Below are 18,858 nucleotides of genomic sequence, written 5' to 3' on the forward strand. Positions count from 1 at the left end.
TCAATCCCTGCCACTGACTGAGGCTCAATCCCTGCCACTGACTGAGGTTCAATCCCTGCTACTGACTGAGGTTCAATCCTTGTCACTGACTGAGGTTCAATTCCATTCACTGACTGACGTTCAATTCCTGCCACTGACTGAGGTTAAGGTGAAGGACTCTCTTCCTCAACCCACAGATAGGAAACAGAAAACAAGAAATAATGCGCCTGCTAGTCTAACATTTATCATTGGAAAAAGTATTGCTGTAATGCCCTTTTCAGGAGGTAGTAGCAGTATATTGAGAAACTTCTAAGAAAATAAAGCAAAGCCAACAGTGTTCTTTGAAATGCAAAGTATGACAACTAATTAATCCATTGTCTGTAGATGTGGTATATTTGAATTTCTAAAGGACATTTTATAACAGACCAGAAATAAAGTTACAATGTAAGAACACATAGTGTTGGGTTTAATATGTTGGTTCAGAGCGAAAATTGAGTCTCTATGAGAAACAAAAATTCAGGAAAAATAGTTCATTTCCAGGTCATTCAATTGTAACTAGTAGAATGTCAAAGAGGTCAGTGCTGGGACCTTCATATTTATAATTTGTATTCACACCAAGACAAAGTCAAGAAAGATATTGATGAGTTGGACAGTAGGGCTCTGCAAAGGGAACACATAGTTAAGGTGAGTGAAAAAAAAATAGCAGATGGTGGAAGTATAATACTGTGTATTGTCCATTATACAGCATGGAAAAGCAAAATATTCATTAACTGAAGAAGGCTGGAGAATGTTGTGATATGGGGCAGTCTGGGTGACCTACACAAATATAAAATATTTCATAGAATCCCTACAGTGTGGAAACAGGCCCCTTGGCCCAACAAGTCCACACTGAACCTCAGAGCATCCCACCCAGACTCATCCCCCTATAACCCGCCTAATCTACACATGCCTGTGGGCAATTTAGCATCGCCAATTCAACTAACCTGCACATCTTTGGACGGTGGAAGGAAACCAGAGCAAACCCATGCAGGCACAGGGGGAATGTGCAAACTCCACACAGACAGTTGCCCAAGGCTGGAATCAAACCTGGGTCCCTGGCGCTGTGAGGCAGCAGTGCTAACCACTGAGCCATCGTGCCAACACATAGGTTTTTATCACACAGGTACAGCAAACAATTAGGAAGGAAAGCCTTTGTTTGATGAGGTTAGAGTTTAGAAGTAAGCAAGAGTTCCCACAAAAGAACAGTGCTTTGGTGAGATGACACATAGTAAACAGTGTAGAGTTTTGGTATCTTTATTTCAGGAAGAATGGATTCAAATAGGAAACAGTTTAGGGAGGAGTCACTCTATTGATTTCCATTATAAAGCATTAACTCCTAACAGAGAGGTCAATAACAATGGGCTTGAGATGTCAATATTACAGGACAGTTGAAGATGATTCTTTACAGCTAGCAAAGAGCGAGTATGTGGAACACACTGATTGAAAGTTAAAGAAACCTTTACTATGTTGAAATAAAAATCTTGGATAGTTACCTGAAGGATCATAACTTACAGGCTCCAGCCAAGGGCTAGGAAGTAGGTGAGGCTGGAGCCCTGCTTTCCGTTAATACTAGCCTCCCTCTGCACTGTATATTTTCCCTGTTTCTGTGAGCTGTTTTGTTATCTTCTCCTCTCTGGACAGTCTGAGCCCTGGCTTCTTACTTAGATACCAGCATTTCAGCTTCTCCTGACCTAAACTAGAACCAAACATTGGTTCATGTCCCAAGACTCAAACCGGATTCTTGTCTGAGGGTAGATCTTCTGCTACATTATATTTAAATTCTTGTGTATTCCTTGACATCTAAATCACAGCTTATTTGTAAAGGTGGACTGTTACTTCTTTCTGTACCAGTGTTTGTTGTGGCTCAGCAGTAATACAATCACTTCTGATCGTTTAGCTCAGAAAAAGATGAACTGCAGGTGACCAGATACAAATCAAAGGCTCTGTCTGTCCAGAGAGAGGAAGGGCATACAACTGTTCAGAGGAATATAGAGACAAATTTTAATCGAGAAAGAAGTCGTCTAACCGAGTGTGTTTGTACTGATGGAAGAAAGGCCTCCAGCTCCATTCAGTTTGTGCCTCTGTACTTTAAGATTGTTAGAAAGCTGATATTCAGTGTCCCAACAGATAGATTGCAAAGGAGCAAATTAACCCAAACTCTCTTTACCTTATGTTGACAATAAAGATGCATGTTGTATCTGCAGAGTACATGTCTAAAGCAAGCTTAATGAGTTTGAGATTTATACTAGTGATGATAAATCCATTATATAATTGAACACACCGTATTAACAATTCAACATAATACAATTATACAAATGAACACAATTAAAAATAATAATAGAAGTATATACTGGAATTGAACATAAGGTTACTAAACAAACATATTTCATTCCTAGCAATTTGGATATTACATATTACAAAAGGCATATTACAAGGCTGTTCCACCTTTTCATCAATAGTTCATCAATAATAAATGCTGGGGAATAGCTGCTTGACACAAGTTGTGTTAAAGACATTTACACTCAGGACCATGTCAATTACCATGCACACAACTAACAGCAATCTCCCTTTGCTGGACTCTGTGAATATCACTACCTCACACACAGTCACAGCATGATCCCCATCTGCTGGGGACTGTAATTTTTTCAATGATCGACAGGTGATATGGATATAGTTGTGACTTTTATAGAAAATATAATCACATGCATGATTTTAGGTAGACCACATACCTATCAGTAGCCTTGGTACATGTGTCTGTGTTCTAACCTAGTGTTTGATCATGATTGCTGGGAGTTTAGACATCCTTGAGGAAAACACAGCTTTATTACAGTTAAGCAGGATAAACTCATCCAAAGCTGAATAAATGTTCCCTGAAGGTAATAAGAGGTTAGCATACTTTTCTGAATCAAATTATATTGTAGTGCTAAATGCATAACTTTCCAATTAAATATCAATAGGAGGCACGTGATGTCCCTATTAGTCAGAAGGTGCAAACCCAAGCCCTGACCCCTGTCCATATCCTGGGTCTTCTGAGGGTCTGCTGGCTGGTTTCAACCGGTTTCATGCTACCTGTTCAAACCTATGTCCAATGTTATCCATTCGGAGTTATAAATACTGCGTTGTATTCTGCCCTTAGTCTATCTCTTCTCTCAGAGACACCAACTTAAACCTTGCAGTCTCCTACCTTACATCAAATAGTAGATTCATTTTCAACTGAAAAACAGCCCACAGCTGTTTCTCAGAGTGGGGTTGGTGGGAGGCAGACACGGGTTTTCTTCGTGACTTTTACTTCCTGCTCATGTAGGCCTGCAGCCATGTGTTGTGCCGTTCACAGTCTTTCACATTATGATTCTTTCTATTCTAACCCCTTAGGTCCTTGTCAACCCTACAATGTGAAATTTGTTCTTGTCTTTTTCGTATTTTTGTGTTCCAGCCTTGAAGAGTCTGAATCATACACCCACTGATACAGTCAGTCCAGTTGTAGATTCCTCTACTGACTCCAGTTGTCTCTTTCCATTTGGACAGAACTGATTCCCCAATAGCCTGCAAAAGATTGGAGAGGAAAATGGAAATAAACAGCTTGAACACAACCATAAATAAGATGGAGGTAATATGTCAAAAATCAGTGACATACATTACCCATAAAATGACTGGATCATAAAGACAAAGATCCACCCAATCTGTTCCAAATCTTTTAAGGTCTGTACGAGGCGGGAGACAGTGGCAACAAATTTGTTTATGAAGCAATTCTATCCCAAATCCAGAATTTTCAGTGACTGGTTTGGACTGACAGCAGTGGAGAGACCGTCAGCACAAGGATTTATGATACCGACATTACACAACCTGGACAGAATAGAAAGAGAAATGAATCAAAGTAAGAATCAAAGTTTATTATCATGGATAATAATGTGCAGTGTTTGTTAGTAATACAGATCCTGATATTGTAAAGTGTTTTCTAGTAACAATTGTTGATAGCAATAATCATGTACAGAATCAGATATCAATTCATATAAACACAATCGTACACAATCTGGTACTTACTGCAGTTTCTGTATTTTGCAGTCCGAGTTCCCCAGAACCGCACAGTAGTTGCACTCCTGAATCTCCCAAATTGTTATCATTCAGATTCAGGTCCGTTAAAGACTAGTTTTAATGAGAGCAGAGCTGAGCACCTGAACAGATCTTGTCAGACCATTTCTGTAGAATCTTGGGACAAGAGAGAAAGAAATAAAAGGAATCAGAGTAAAGCCCCACTGTTGATCATTACTTGCGCAATTTAATTTTTAACTACAAAATAAGTTTTTATAATTTAATTATAAACACAATCTCACAGAGTTTGGTACTTAGAGTAAATTCTGTATTTTACAATTCAGATTCTACAAAGCCTCTGGCAGTAGTTTAGCTCCTAAATGTTTCAGCTTATTATTACTGAGGTTTAGTTCTGTCAGTGACTGGTTTGTACAAAGAATGGAGGCAAGATCCTCAGCACAAAGGTCTAAGAGAGCATTGTCAGATAGCCCAGGGTTTAGAAAGAGAAAAAAGAATCAGAGGAAATTCCCAGTTCTTATTCTTATTTGTGACAATAATAAAGAAGTTTTCAGCGTCTAGTTGTTAGAAACACAATTTCAAACGTTTGGATACCGACTCCAATTTCTATATTTTACAGTCTGGATTCCTCAGAGCTGCTGATAGCAGTTTCACTCCTGAATCTCCCAATTTATTATCATTCAGGTTCACAACAATCAAGGAGAGGTTTGTACTCAGAATGCAGCTGAGATTGTCGGCACAAGAATCTGTTAGCATATTATTGTTGTGCCTGGAGATCAGAGAGACAGAGAAAGAGAAAAACAACAGGATTCAGCATTAACAATATTATTCATAATAACAAAGATTCAGATATCCAGTTGTTACATAGAAACTCGTGAAACTGGAGATGGAGTAGGTCATGCTTGCTCTAACCTACTCCACCATTTCATAAGATTATGGCTGTTAAATTTATGTTTTGAGCTCCATCTTCCCATCTAGCCAGAGTAACCATAGATTCTTGTTATGCAAGGAAATAAATCTACCTGTAACTTTGCCCCCACCTCTATCACTTTCTGGGACAGCCAGTTCCAAATTTACACAAACCAGAAAAGAATTCTCCCTCATGTCTGTCTAAAAAGTGTGACACCCCACTAATTTAAAACTATGGCCCCTAGTTCTGTACTCACCCAGAAGAAAGATCCATTCTGCATTCGCCATGTCGAGATCATTAGAGGCATTATACACGTTGATCAAGGCACCCTTAACTCGTCAAAACTCCAGCAGAAACTAGCCAAGCCTGTCCACTTATCCCCATGACACAAGTCAGTCATTCTAAGTATTAATCAAGTAAAATCATGAAAGCCATGGATAAAGTAGATAGATAACAGATTTTCCCCAGCATAGGGGAGTCTAAAATTAGAGGACATAGCTTTACATTGAGAGTAGAGAGATACAAAAGGGTGCAGAAGGTCAGTTTTTTTCTCACAGAGGGTGGTGAGTGTGTGGAACAGGCTGCCAGAGATTGTGGCGGAAGCGAGTGTACTTTCATCATTTGAAAAACAATTAAACAAGTACATGGGTGGGATAGGTATTGGGTGGGTATGGACCAAACGCTGACAAATGAGAGCAATTTAATTGCGAAAACTGGGTGGCATGGGAGAAGTTGGGCCAAAGGGCCTATTTCCATGCTATAAACCTTTATGATTCTGTGAAGAGGTTGGGGCTTGAAACAATCAGATTGCCAATCGGTGACCCCCGTGTCACCCAAATTCCCCGCAGCATCAAGTCTATGGCTCAACCGACCCTGAGACAGGGCATGAGGCAGCTCCAACCATTAGTCCCATCATTTGGTTTGACCCCAATTTTGTGGGGCCCAAAACTGGTTTATTCACAGGAGGCTCTATCCTCCAAAGCTTAGTACAATACCCTGAGCATGGTCACCCTGTCAGAGTAATGTGAAGGAAGCTCCACCATGCCAATCCTGTCCTGGGAGCACTTGATGCTAACACTGGGTATAAAGTGGGAGAGGCTGAATAGGCTGGGGCTATTTTCCCTGGAGTGTTGGAGGCTGAGGGTGATCATTTTGAAGTTTATAAAATTGTGAGGGGTATGGATAGTGTGAATAGCCAAGGTCTTTTTCCCAAGATGAGAGAGTCCAAGTCTAGAGGATATAGGCTTAAGGTGGGAGGAGAAGATTTAAAAGGGACCTGAGGGCAAGCTTTATAATGCAGAGGGCTGTACCTGTATGGAACGAGCTTCCAGAGGAAGTGTTGGAGGTGTGTACAATTACATTTAAAAGGCTTCTGGATGGGTATATGAATAGGAGGGGTTTAGAGTGATATGGGCCTAATGTTAGCAAATGGGACTAGATCAGTTTCGGATATCTGGTCAGCATAGACAAGTTGGACCCAAGAGTCTGTTTCTGTACTGTAAAATTCTAGTGGGTGACACCCTGTCAGGGTAATGTAGAGGAAACTCAACACTGTACCCAGACAACAAGGTGCAGGGCTGGATGAACACAGCAGGCCAAGCAGCATCATAGGAGCAGAAACTGGGTGCTGTACCTGTCTTGGGAACACTCCACTGCTGACACTAGGTATAAAGTGAGGGAAGAACTTGGGGGACAAACTCTCAGGGCAATGTAGAGGGAGCACCACACTGTATCCAAGCTGTGCTGTACCTGTTGTGGTGCAAGGTGCTGCTTGAAGAAGTTGAATATATAAGACAGAAGAGAGTGTTTGACACTTTATTTGTCATAGGACAATTAACACATTAACCCTTTCACAAAGAAACACAGAGTCATGGCTTTGTACTTGTCAGTATTGCACAGTGTGTTCAAGAGGTCGAAGCTTTTGCTCCATTCTCCTGTTGAAGTCCAGCCTGTCACTCATTTTAACCAGGATGTCCTTCACCCTGCTGGCTTGCAGATTCAATTCCAGCAGGAAGACATAAGACAGTGATCAGGAGCAGGAATCCTGGCTGATTTCTCCTTTGTCTGTAACCCAAGATTTGACCGGATAGTGATCAGGATCAGTCCAAAGAAGTGCAGGTTAGGTGGATTGCTAAATTTACTTTAATAGGTGGATGAACCATCTACCCTCCTCGAGAATTTTTAGCTTCTTTTGTAAGTGATGGTAGAATTTCACTATCTGACGTATTCTTTGTCTAATTTCCCTCAGTTGTTTCCTTAAGTGTGGATTAAGATCTGCTTCTATCTGTTTATGTCTCTTTATCTTTATATCTCTTAAGCCACGACATTGTCATGGAGCATGTCAGATACTGTGAGCACTTCTAGTTCTTATTGTTTGATGCGCACCATTCGATCTTGGCTAATAGTAACCAGGTGAGTGAAGCAGAAATTGGGGTGTGTGATGGGGCGTGTATCCTCTCGTTCCCTGTCAGTAAGATGATTAATTGTCTTAGCATGTACCTCCATGACAGACATCTAAGAGGATCTCCACAGCTTCCTGACCTAGCACTGCCTGGTCCTTCTGAACATCCTCAATTCGCACAATTAATTCTTCCATGATTTGTCTAACTCTCTGGTCATACAGGGTGTGAATGAAAATATGCAATGAATTAACTGCAGAAAACCCCAAATTTGATCCCTATCACAACATCAGACAATATCTCCCTCTTGTGTCTGATGAAAACATGTATTTCCCTACATTTGGTGGCGCCCATAGCATCAGCAGCTTGGTGCACCACGACATTGGTTAACATGTTATATATTTATTTCAAATGAACTGATCAGTTCTCTGGCATTTGCATGCTTTGCGTTATCATACAATATCTCACCTTTGTTTAACAGCACCATTCCATTAACTGGCCCCTCTGGACATTTCAATTCCCTTGGGGTTGTATGGGAGAGAGAAGTATATGGTGTGGGCGAAGCAGGGGGAAAACACATATACAAAAGTCATACTGGTCCACCCTGCCCCCACTTTCTCATAACCATCACACAGCTATTTTTCCCTGTTCGTATTCTATAAGCTTTTGATCGTGCAGAGGGGCACAAAGTATGCCAAAGGTACATCCATCTGTCTTTTCTGCTTCCTTTTTTGACACACAATTAGCAGGTCTGCCTGTAGACTGTAGATACACTATGTCTCTACCTGGTTGAACTAAGTGTTAAAATACATTCTATCATTATTCGGGTCCTTTGCCCCCAGCAGGCATATCTTATCTGATGTATTATATAAGGCCCCATAGTTCATAAAGTCTCTTATGTCCCTTTATGATACCTCTTTTAAACAGTCATAGAGTCACAGAGATATATAACATGGAAAGCGACCCTTTGGTCGAACTCGTTCATGCTGACCAGATAACCTATCTGTGAAGAAACAGAATATCGATCAGAGAACTGTCACAGAAAGAGGGAAAGGTAGACTCATTGCCCCTGAAATAAAGTAGGCCATGTTGAGAAAACTGACAAGGTTATACAGCATCTTGAGAGAGAAGGGAATGATGTGACAGGAGTGTGCAGGGGAGAGGTTAACCTTTGGATTATGGGGAACTTCAGCAGAACTGAGGGAAATTAGAAAAGTAAAGTTTTTTCAACAATTGGAATGGGGCTAGTGCTGAAGAAAGAATGGGATGGTCTGTGATACGGTGGAGGCTGCAAAGATTAAATGACAGAAGATTTCATAGAACCAAATCTAAACGGGTTGATAATTGTTTCAGTAAAGAACACAAGAACCCAGGAAATTGGAGCAGGAGGAGACCTGCCCGTTCAGTCTGTTCCACCAGTCAATATGATTGTGGCTGATTTTAGACTTCAAATCCATCCCCCTTCCCATTGTCTGAAACACCAACAATCACCAGAGATTGTGCCATCATGTTTCAGATTCCCAGACCCACAGGAATAATTTCTCAGCATCAGGTTCCACATGGTAGACTATTCAGTAAAGTTAGATGACATAGGATTCAGGGTGAGCTTGCCAATTGGAAACAAAATTGGCTTAACAGCAGGAGACAGAGAATTATGGTGGAGGGTTGTTTTTCAGATTGGAGACCTATGACCAGCGGTGTTCCACAGGGATCGGTGCTGCGGCCACTTTTGTCATTTGAATATATGATTTGGATGAGAATATAGAAAGCATGGTTAGTAAATTTGCGGAGGACACCATCCATGATAGGTGGTATAGTGGACAGTGTCAGGAACGTTATCTAAGGTTACAAAGAGGTCTTGATCAATTGAGTCAGTGGGCTGAAGAGTGGAAAATACAATTTAATTGGATAAATGTGAGGTATTACATTTTGGTAAAACAAACAAAGACAAGACGTATACAATTAAAAGTAGGACCTTATAAATGTTGCAGAACAGGGAGACCTAGTGGTTCAAGAACACAATTCTTTGACGTTTGCATTGCATATAGATAAAGTCATTTTCCTTTATTCATTAATGGGATGTGGACATCACTGACTAGGCAGCAGTTATTGCCCATCCCTAATTGCCCAGAGGGCAGTTCAGAGTCAACCACATTGCTGCGGGTCTGGAGTCACATGTAGGCCAGACCAGATAAGGATGGCAGATTAAGGTAAGGATGGTGGTTAAGAAGGCATTTACCATGATTGCCTTCATTGCTCAGATGTTTGAATATAGGAGTTGGGACATTACGTTGAGGTTGCACATGTAGTTGGTAAGGCCTTTTCTAGAGTACTGTATCCAGTTCTGGGCGCCCTTTTATTGGAAGAATATTATGAAGTTGGAGAGGGTTCAGAAGAGATTTACCAGCATGTTGCTTGGAATGGAGGGTTTGAGTTAAAGGAGAGGCTGGCTAGGCTGAAACTTTTTTCACTGCAGTGTAGGAAATTGAGAGGTGACCTTATAGGGGTTTAAAAAGCTAAAAGAGGTATAGATAAGGTGAATGGCAGACATCTTTTTCATCGGATGGGGTTCAAGACTAGGGGGCACATTTTTAAACTGAGAGGAGAAAGATTTAAAAAAGACATGAGGGAATCTTTTACACAGAGTGTGTGGAATGAACTTATACAGCAAGTGGTGGACGTGGGTACAGTTACAACATTTAAAAGACATTTAAATAAGTAAGTGAATAGGAAATGTTTGGAGGGATGTGGGCCAAGTGCAGGCAGGCAGGGCTAGTTTGGGATTATAGTCTGGTGGACTGGTTGGACTGAATGGTTTGTTTCTGTGCTGTATGACCTGAAGACCCTATCAAGCCTCTGTCTTTCAGAATATTATACATTTCAATGAGATCGCTTTTCAATTTTCTGATACCCAAGAATATGGACCCACAGCAATTCTGGCAACAAATAGTGAAATGGATTTTTGCAATTGATTCATGGGTTTGTGGTATTTCTGGCTGGGCTGGCATTTGTTGATCGTACATAGCTGACCTGGAGGACTTGTCAGTGAGCTGCCTTCCTGAACTGCTGACATTCATTTGGTGCAGGAAAACCTACAATGATGTAAGAGAAGGAGTTCCAGGATTTTCAAACAATGGCATTTGTGGAACCGAGGTGTTTTTCCAAGCCAGAGTGGCGCGCAGTTTGATGTGGAATTGTCAACAGGCAGTAATTGCATGTTTCTGCTCTACTTGATATTCCAGTTGATACTGCCATGGGTCTGGAAGCTGTTGTGTAAGGAACTTTGGCGAATTTCTGTAGTGCATCTTGTCTATGGTACACACTGCTGCTACTGAGTGACAGGGATGGAGGCAGGTGATGTTTATGGCTGTGATGCTGAGCAACCTGCACTGAAAGTTTATTTGACGAAATGTGGAGAGCACAACTGCTGCAGATGTGGTCTCAATTTTTTTTGGCAAAAGTATTTTTGAGAAGTCCATTTACTTCCTGGACTCTTCTGTTAAATAAAAATGCTCAGCTGAATATGCTCAGCAGGTCAGAGAGAGTAGATGCAGTCAAATAGACGAATGGTTCAAGCGGGTAACTTTTTATCCCAACTGAAGGAAGTTGAAAATGCAACAGGGTTTAAACCAAAAGTATAATAGGGCTTCCTGTTCAAAAGTGAAGTTCTGTGACCCTGGAATGCATGAGACAGAGTGTATTACAATGCAAAAGTTGTGATGCTAATTTAAAAAAAAGGGGAAATAAAGTATTACTTAAAAAAGAGCGGCAAAACATGAATGTAAGAGTGAAATAATGTAGAAGCTGAAGTTCTGATCTAAAATGTTTTAGTTTAAACATTGAGTCTAGAAAATGACCCTTTTAGAAGCTGAGGTTCCATTCCTTGACCTTTACCGTTATTGAGACACTTTGGTCCCTGGAGTCTGTCCTCTTATTCACTGATGCTGCAGTTCATTGGCAATCATCTCCATTTACTCCATTTTCCATCATTATCATAAGTCTCCACATCCTCATTTAACCAAATTTTACTTGTCTCAGATTTAAAATAAAACAATGAATCAAGCAGGAATGGCCATGTACAGAAGTAAGCCCGAATGTTTCAGCATTATTTGTGTGCAAAATTGTTCATTAAGTTAAATTTTGGACTCTCTGGATTTAATTTACTTCTAGGTCATGGTTCTCGATCCACAAACAGACTTCTTGACTGTTTGTTCCACTGAACATTGTGAAAAAAATAATTAAATCCCTCCAGAGATACTGGGGAACGGTTCACTAAAGAGGCAATTAATGTTTTAACATGGGGACTGAGCTATAGTTCAGTAGCTGGCTTCTGCTGGAAATTCTGCTGGAGCAGGATCAAAAGAGAAAGGCAATGCTCTGTATCGGTGTCAAAGACCTCAGTAGGAAGGGGAGATGTAGTCCATGAACAGATTTCAGGTAGCAAAAACTAAGATTGAAGAGCAGGACCTGTAAGACAGTAGTCTCAGAATCACTGCCAGTCCCACATGCAGGTGAGAATTGAAGCGGAGTGTTTGAATATATGGTTGAAAAACTGATTCAGGAGGGCAGGCAGCATGCTTCAAAGGCATGGGGCCAGCTCTGGGGCAGGTACAATCTCAACAAGATGGACAGTTTACATCTTGGCAGGACTGGAAAGAACATCCTCATAAACTGGTTTGCCAGTGCTATTGGGGAGGTGTCAAATGAGATTGGAAATGGCCTGGGAATGTACGAGGGATCTTAACTTCAAGAGAAGGCTGCATTCATATTCTCTCCCTCCTCAATCAGATTCTGGGTCATCCTTTGCTGGGTCCTACATTGGTCTCAATCATCTGACTTGCTATTGTTTCTGGCATTCTTATCTGCCATTTCATTGACGTGATGGATCACAATCTGTAGCATATTTTTTTACTACCACATCAGCTGGTAACATTTACATCACAGCAGAAAGTCTAACACTTCCATAGAGATTTTACAAAGCAAGATACACCATTCCACGAAAGCAAAGAAATGTATGGATAACCCTGGAACATTTTGAATAGACTAGTAAGAATGTAAAATCGAGAATTTGGAGGACAACATGCCTGTGTAGGTCACTGCAGTCAGTGGATGATCAGGGGATGGGATTTGTTGGGAAAGTAAACTAGGAGGGCTGAAGAAATTTGGACAAAGTTAATGTATAGAGTTTATAATCTGGAGTCAAGCCAATATGGCGCTGGATATGAAGGTCCAGAGGTAACAAAGGAATTAATGACTGTTTCACCAATTATGAGCTGAGACAGGGATGGGTCTGTTTTGCAGATGGAAGCAATGATTATATGAAGGCTGCATTATGAAGCCACAATGGAAACAGGATTCATCCAGAGTCAGTTCCCACTGAGCTCTGATGGAGTCAGTGAGATCTACAAAACATTTTCATGGAAGCACTAAGGATGTCGCCCCATCTGCCCCACCTGAATCCATTCCTAAGCTTCAGATCACATCTGTCACCGAGCCCTCAGGTTGGACCTGATTTCCTATCAACACAGCAGCTGATTCATGGAAAGAAACGAATAAAGAAAGAGAGTGATATCAGCATCAGGCCGGGGGAACTGAATGAAACCAGACAATGTATTGCTGAAAATACATTTGTAATCAAAAGACACAGAATATTTACAGTATAATATTTACTCTTTGTGACAGAAACCTTTCTTTTAATTTTTGTCCAGATCTGTGGATCAGAGAATTCAGTGAGGAAGAGTGGGTTTCCCACTCTGGCCTGTAATGATCAATGATACTTTCCTCCAGGTCATTTTCTTTGTATCTTGTTCACTCACTGAGAACTGTTGCTTGGGATGAATTTTAATTTTTATGGCATGTCTAATTCTTCTGTCAGTTATGTTTTTGTTGTTTAGCTTTGTACTAAAGGTTGCTCATTGCTAACAGCACGTTACACTGGCTTTGCTCCTGCAGTCTCTTTCATTTTGCTGCTCAGATGCAGGCATTCCTTGTCCATTAGAAAAGGAGTTGTATCAAGTTGCTACTCCTCCTTTGCCTTTCAGTCCATTCCTCATTCCATTATCGCGGCAGTTAATATTGGATCTCAGTTACTTGGACTTATTCGTCAATTGTATTATCTTTATAACTGGATATTTCACTGCATACTTTAACTGGTCTCTGAAATTTTTATGCGTCACCACATAAGTAAATGCATTTGTGCAGCAACTTAAGTTCCGCAGCATATATGCAGGTTGCTCAAAGAGATAAAAAGCAGCAGTATCCAAGGAATAACCAGTTTCAAAGAAATATAAAATATACACCAACCAGAGAAGTATGAAGCTGGCGGATATGGCAAAGAGTAAAATCACAGATTTCTTTCTGCTCTCTATCTCTGGGTCATTCTCTGTTTTTCTCTGACCCCTCAGTCCCTTACGCACTTTAATGGCCTCGAAGATGTGTCTGACAGTCAGAATGTTGATAAAGAGGATAAAAGTGAATGGGAAAAACGGTGTTAAAAATTTTTCAAAATATTTAAAACTTGCCCATCGACGGTCATAATAATAACTGTAGCTGCTATAACAATACCATGAAACATTGTTGGTGATCTCACTAGGTTCAAATCGAAAGTAGTTGGGAATGTTCTTTGAAGAAAAGAAAATGCAGATTGTTGCTAGAACCCTCATTGCAGTTTTCTTTGTGCAATACTTAGTTTTCATCTGATGAAAACAAATGGCGACAAATCGATCGAAAGAAAAAGCAGCAGTGAACCAGACAGAACAATCAATTGCAAAGTTGGAGAGAATGTTGTTCACACTACAAACAGCAGTGATGTTCAGGAAAGACCGTGGATAATAATAGTAAGTAAACCGAATAAGTATGACATCAAAAATAATGAACAGTAGATCAGACACTGCCATGGCTACCAGATAGCGAGTGGTGCATGTCGATAGACCACACTTATCCCAAGACAAGAATACAATCACCACAAGACAAACTGTAAGAAAAAGAAAGAACAAAAGAGACTTGAAGTTACTGTTCAAGTATTCTTTATGCCTGATGGAATTTAGCACAAATGTTGTTCAGTGTCGTATCATCGGAACCACCACAGTAAATCTCTCAAATGAATCATTTTGACTCCCAGAAACACAGTCATGTACTCAAAATTTTTGGGGTAGGCACAAGTTGACTTCTTCTGCTTTATAAGTTACTCTGACTGGCTTCCCATAAGCTTCCCAGAAGATCACAACATCCACACAAAGACACCCGGGATCAGTGAAATAAAGAATGGTAGACACTTGACAGAAACATTGATTGCACATTTCCTGTATTTGGTTTTGGAGTCTCCACAGCTCAGATTGCCTGAAGAATTGTTTATCCACATGACAGGCACTCCACAGTGCCCAGGAATGGATGCCCTCCACAATATGGACAAACAGATGCTTGGACATTGAGACCCTCCTTCTTGCATAGGATTAAACATCCTGACTATCTGAATTAAAAGGTATTCAGCAGTGAATCCAAACACCATGTGTCAGGTCGGATACCCACCACAATTGTAAGAACTTCAAAATTTGGTATGGATCCGTCCATATGTCCAACATTGTACACCACAGCCCCAACCCAAATAAAATCTAAATCCAGGCAACTTTGGTCATTGCAACTTTCAGGTTTGGAAATCACACAATTTACCTGGAATTAAACAAAGCTTCCTGCTTGATGCCCAGGCCAAACACTCAGGCTCCTCTCCCAGGTCATCTCCTTGTGAATGGAGATGACCCTCCCACTGAGGTTAGGAATCCCCATATTTAAACCAGCACTCTCCATTGAAATCACCAGAATTGAACCACAGCTTGTTCTGGGAGATTAAACATTGTAGCATTGCTTGGCATCAGAGACTGCCTCTGTGAATTCAGGCCAATGCTAAAGATTAGGGGATGTGATAGTCTAATGGGTCTATCACTAGACTGTTGATTAAAAGACCTGGGTAATGTTCTGTGGAGCTGAGTTTGATGTCTACAATAGCAGATAATGAAATTGTAATTCAATTAAAAAATTAATTTAGCAATTTAATGGTGACCATTAAACTGTGGTTAATTGTCAGGAATAAAAACTCATCTTCTTCATGAGTGTCCTTTAGCGAAGGTAAGCTTTCATGCTTAAATGGTCTGACCTGCATGTGACCCAGACCCACAATATGGTGGCTCTTAACTGCCCTCTGGGCAAATAGGGATAGATGGTAATTGCTGGCCTAGTCAGTGATGCTTACATTTTTTTAATGAATAACAGAAAATGGAGCTCCCCATACACAACCAAATTCCCCATCAGACTCCTACTCCCCTTTTTAGACCATTCCCTGGGATTGGAGTAATCATTAACAAAAATCTCCAATTTAGAAAATATGATGGAGGGAAGGGCATTGATGTGGTAGCTGTAGATTTTGGGGCCGTGGACATGACTCTGAAGAATTCCTTCAGAGATATATGATGGCTGAGATGATTGACCTCCAACAGCTATAACCATCTTCACCTGTAGTCAGTGTGGTACTGAAGGGAGTTGCAATCTCATTTACTGAAATTTCTCAAGGGCTCCTTATTGTGAATACAGTTCGTAATTTATCTACTTAAGAGTGGAACTGTTCTTTTCAGAAATTTAAATATAACTATAAAATAGGCGCATCTGATTGAGGAACAGATAATCAATGTTTCTGTAAATGCAAGTGAAGCGATCCTGAGTCTGTCACACTTTAGAGTGAACATGTGGTTGTGTTCGAAAGTTAGAGGCTGTGGAACAAAACATGGGCAATGTGTGATCCAGTTTGGACTCCCAGCAGAGTCAGAATGTTTGTCATTATCACACAAAAAGAAGAGAAATGCTCACAATTTTGGAAATTGGATTTGTAAGTGTGTAGTGAGATAAAGTACACAGATGGTGGGCAGAATCGAATTGTTATGTCTAAGGTCAAATATTCTCATTCATGATTTTCAGAATTTAATGTACCACGTTCTGTATTCTGCTCTTCAATTCGATTATTGATCATAAGCATAATATTGCAGGTACTAGTGTTAATTATTGATCAGACATTTTTATTCCTATCACTACATTTTTAAAATTTTTATATATTGCCTTAAAACTGATGTACATTTCCCATCAAAACCTCTTCCTTCCAAGGAGGACACACATGACGAAGAGAACAGTGGCGATCTCTGGAAAATTAATGGTGGAAATATTATGAATTACTGATTCAAAAATTGTTAATCAAAATATAATCAGATACAGATGAGAAATAGTGGTAACACTTCTAGCTGTGATAATGAAGTAGAGTAGCCATGTTCCACAAATTGTACTAACCTTGCCAAAAGATTAAGCAGCCTCCAAAAATATTATTGAAGTAAACATAATATGTCTATGGGACAGTTGATCAAATTAACATTCTTGCTCTGCTACTTTCATTTTATGAAAAATATCATATCTGTTTATCTCCAATGGGACATTTCACTTTGTAAAGTTAGTACCGAACAGTTCCAACCAGATGCAAAAATTTTCCCATTTACAATCGTCATATTTCCAAAGTACACTCACAGATCCATCAGCAAACAGATCAGAAATGAGAAATGTAATATAAATGATGCATCTCATGGTTTCAATCAAGTTATGGTCCTAGTTATGACTATAGTCAGATATTCCATTTCATTCAGCTCCCCACATACAGTTAAATTCTTTAGTCAGAGATCCTCCTCTCTTGCACAAGACCACTGCAGTAAATTGTTCCTCTCCAGTTAGTAACCCACACACAGTGTAATTGTACTTTGAGAGATGCTCCCACTGGGACACTGGGGTTAGTTGTTCCCCTTTGGCTAGGAACCCACACTCACTAAAATTCTGATTGAAAGATGCTTACTGAATCACATTGCCTTTGGACTCTGGTGTTCCCTTCAGGCTATTGACCCAAATGCAATACCATTCGACAGTGAAAGATATTCCCAATAATAGTTGCAATTAGAGTCATGGGTAGTCTCCTGTTAGTGCTCCACACTTACTACAATGCTGCATTTACAGATATCCACAGAAAAGCAAGGATACTGGGTCAGAAGTTCCTATTCAAGCAGATACCCACACTCAGTACTATTCTAAATGACACATCCTCTCAGTATCATGAGGCCACAGCAATCTGGGTCCAGGCTGAGGTTTGTGATCCCCATTCAGTACAATGCCATGATAAGTAATACCTTCACTCAGAGTGATTCCTAGAGATCTGGATCAACAGTACACAACATTCCAGTCAATCACTGGATAATGCAGAGTGCCTGTGAGCAACAGAAAAAGTTTTTTTTTTCTCAGTTTGGGAATTATGTCTCAGTTAGTTTGGAAATGTTAACTACATGCATTGATATCACACATTAGGAACTCATATTAGCCCAGTCATCTGTCCTCACAAATACCATAACCCCACACATCCACTGACTAATGAAAACGCCCAGGAAATTCAAAGTCATTCGTGCTGACCCTCACTTGTTACCCTATAATGACCTACTGAACCCACCCTTTGCCTACCTTATGTCTGGGCTCCCATTTGGAGCAAGCTGCCTGAGCAAGACCCACCAACAAAATCCCTTTACATTAAGGAATGGGAAACACCAGCTATTGCTAAGAGGTGGGCTGTTACAAAACCCATCTGGCCTATAGCAGACGTTGAACCACAGAGAGAGTGTGGTCTTGCTAAACATTTTCTAGACCAGCTAGGACCGGTGCTCACCCAAACTTCTTCAATGTGGCCTCAGTGGAAACCTATTCTGCACAGTATAGTGAAACAGACAATGCTGCACATTACTGGTTTAAACTCAGTAAAAGTAACTGTACTATCATCCGGAATTGGAATTTGCCTGGCTAAGTGGAAATACAATATTGATCAGTCATAGGTTGAAGTAAGTATGATTTAATGCAGAAATTTATACGACTTACATTATTGCAAGACTTACCAGGAACACCAACAAAAGCAAGGATGGTGTAGTATGCTTTAGCAATCACTTGCCTTGGTAGACACATTTTGCTGTTTGTCAACCTCTCCCTTCCTGTTGCTCACAATCAGTTGGAATTGGAGAATTCTATCAGAGCTGGAGCTGACACGGTTCCAGAGACATTATTTTGTATTGCGTGGTATCTCCATTGGGAAACTGATTACATCTTCAATTTTTTTTATCATTTTGAACAAACAGATTACAACAACAGGTTTATTTTAATGATGTCATATCATTGAGATTTAATTTTGTGTTTTAATACCCCAAAGACTAGATTAATTTGATCTGAAAAGGTCTCAAATGTTATTTGCAATCTGTCTTCAAACAACAAAACTTGCATTATTTCACTCACTATCAGTCCCATCAATATCTCGATGTCTTTTGATATTCTTTTCAGTGATGACATTCATTTTGCTGAGGCTAGTCAGTCCTTCCATACCTCATGTTGTAGAGCTCCTTGACAGCTGTTCTACTGCATACCACTGCTTTA

General features: G+C 40.2%; 1 protein-coding gene across 1 annotated transcript in view; it reads left to right on the plus strand.

Annotated features, from left to right (window-relative positions):
* Positions 1-18,858, plus strand: part of LOC125487966 (immunoglobulin superfamily member 1-like) — a 131,969-nt gene that overhangs the window by 45,222 nt on the left and 67,889 nt on the right. Inside the window, exon 5 of the mRNA XM_048620691.1 lies at positions 14,063-14,210. The gene's annotated coding sequence lies outside the window, so the exon portion shown is untranslated. The remainder of the gene's footprint in view (positions 1-14,062; positions 14,211-18,858) is intronic.

The sequence above is a fragment of the Rhincodon typus genome, chromosome 47, assembly GCF_021869965.1.
Source record: "Rhincodon typus isolate 14 chromosome 47, sRhiTyp1.1, whole genome shotgun sequence".
Classification (NCBI taxonomy): Eukaryota; Metazoa; Chordata; class Chondrichthyes; order Orectolobiformes; family Rhincodontidae; genus Rhincodon; species Rhincodon typus.